Here is a 2,760-nt window from a genome sequence, read left to right as displayed (position 1 = left end):
TGTTGAGAGCCACACTACCCCACATTCGGGGGCCAAAATGTCGGGGACCACTCTATCAATGTTGGAACCTGCACTGCCAAAAGCCTTGGGGTTTAAATTGTTAGAGCCCACGCTGCCCCAGGCTGCTCCAGTCTGAGGGTCAGGTTTAGCAAGAGAGAGAGTGAGGACGAACTCGAGGAATGGAGACCAGACAGGGTGTCATTCAATCCGTTTATTCTTCAGTCTCTCTTCCTAGTCCAAGCCTCTTGTTCCTAGTCCAAGTTCCTAGTCTCGAGTTCCTAGTCCCTAGTTCCTAGTCCCTAGTGCCTCCAAGTCTCAAGTCCTGGGTTTCAGCACCAAGTCCTAATCCCAGTTCTCTAGTCCAAGTGTCTAGTTCCTAGTTGCTAGTTCTAGCTCTAAGTCTCAAGTACAAGTGTCTAATAATTTCTTCTGTCTGCCTCTTGCCTTTTATATGTCTCACTTCTAAGCCATGCCTTTAAGTCTTATCTCTAAATTACACCTTTAATTTACACCTTTAAGTCTTGGCTCTAAATCACACCTTTTAAGTCTCACACACCCAAGGGAAGATGCTGGGTATCTAAAACAAGATGTTATCAGAGTGTGCTCAGCTGTTGTAGGCTATTGTAAAGAAGTCTCTTGTCAGGGTATATGGCTCAAGATGGCTGCAAGGATGATAGCCGCCTTCTGTAGGCTCCCCACAAAACCTGACTTCCCCTTGCCCAGAAGCCATCAATTGTCAAAACCCCCTCATGAGCCCTTTCATGTGAGGGTATTGACTGGCTTGATTTTATACAGTTTTTGTGCAGGCAACCACAGCTGCTGTGAATTTTATGTCTTCTTGGGATGTTTCAGGAGTGGGATATGGTGTCACATGCTTTTAACCCTAGCACTCTGGGATCAGAGGCAGGCTTGGTCTACATAGTAGGTCATATACAGTTGCTTAGGTACTATTTGAAAAAAGAGCTTAAAGGCTATAAATCAAACAAGTGTCAAATTGAGCCTACCCAAATATTTCTGCCATTTGCCACCCAGTTCAACATCTTTTATTCATGTGGATTTAAAATAACTGACATTTTTGTTTCCTGCACAATAGTTACTTCAGAATTTAGACTGCTTCCATCTCCCCAATGGATGTCATTGAAAGCTAGATCTAGCAGTTAGACTTATTCCCCCTGAAAAATCCCAGACTATAAACCTAAGGTCACATTCTCCCACTTCTACCTTTTTGCTAGACAGGCCTCTCTCGCCTCATCCTTCCACCATCCTGTCTCCATTCTTTCTATTGCTTCATCCATCTACCCACATCCCTCTCCCATTTTGAATCCATCCCAGAGAAGTTCAAAAACAAGTCCTATTTTTTTTCTTGAATTTTGAGGCCTCTGAAGTAGAAGGGTGCATTACATGTTCTCCAGCCATGGGCCACCCCGTATCTGACAATTTTCACATACCAGCTTATTGTCAGTTCAGGTTTCTTTAAGTTCAAGGGCATCTTCAGTCAATACAATACTGGGCTCAAAGAACCACCTTTAGACTTCTATTACAGTCACTAAACCTTTAACCATTCAAATGCTAAAGCTGCACTTGGCACTTGGATACAGCCAGCATGAGCTAAGCTCAGCGTTTTCACTTCTTCTGCCAGCCTTTGGGAGGATGGGTTTCGTAGTCTCCAGCTCAGCACAAATAGTTCAGTATTCTTGGATTTCTAAATTGATAAAAGAAGATCTTGAGGTAAGCAATAAAGCTTCACTTCCCGGTAGACGCCAGGTTTGAGAGCTCAGTCAGATGAGGGTGGGCTGTGATCCATACATGGGTCTTCCGATGTGAAGAGCTCCACGTGTGCATGTCTCTGTCTGCTGTCCCAAATCATTTCTCAGCACACACTTACAGCCGACTCAGAGTTTTCAGAGCTCACTTTGTCAAAGGGCCCCAGACTAGGAGACATCAGACCTTGTTCAAGGTTCCAGAAGCCTCAGACACAGGCAAGCTCCTCTGGGGAACATGGTGGATCTTCCGTCTTCCGATCATCTCCTTTTCAGGACTCCTTTTAGTAAATGGAGGTGAGTGCACAGGTCTTCTCTCTGTCCACAGGTCGGGTTTTAGACTCTCTCTTTTTCTTGTTTGATAATTTCCTATACATATATAATGTGGTTTTGATCAAATCCAGTCCCCACTTCTTCCTCTTCAATCACAACCTTTCTCTCTCAACTTCATGTACACAATGAGTCCCCTTAATGGTGCCTGTATGTAGATAGGTGCGGAACTTCTACTGGAGCATGAGACACATTTTGGTAGTCAAGTGTGCTTCAGTATTAGTGTGTTTCTAGAGAAAAGACTCATATGGATCCTACTTTTTTGACTGAGTTTACTTTCTGCATGGTCCAAGAATATTTGTGTGTGTGTGTGTGTGTGTGTGTGTGTGTGTGTGTGTTTACATTTAAAAAGAGAAAGCCCTTGCTAGGGGCTTTATTTATGTTATCCAATTTATTCAGCTAAAAATGATGTTCTTCTGCTTTCCATTATGAATGAAGAAATAAAATCTCAAGAAGTTTCATTTTGGAGCAGTCACACATCCCCTGTTAAATGGAGCAGAACTCTGATCTTAAGGTTCTGATGTGCCTACTATATCATATGGTCTCCCGACGAGTTTTCTTTTGTGGGCGGAAGGGATTCTTTCTCTTTTTTTTTTTTCTTTTCTTTCTTTTTTTTTTTTTTTCATTTTATTGTTTCTTTGTGAAGTTTACATCATGTACACCAATCCCA

The sequence above is a fragment of the Arvicanthis niloticus genome, chromosome 7 (assembly GCF_011762505.2).
Source record: "Arvicanthis niloticus isolate mArvNil1 chromosome 7, mArvNil1.pat.X, whole genome shotgun sequence".
NCBI lineage: Eukaryota > Metazoa > Chordata > Mammalia > Rodentia > Muridae > Arvicanthis > Arvicanthis niloticus.
This window is presented reverse-complemented; position numbering follows the sequence as displayed.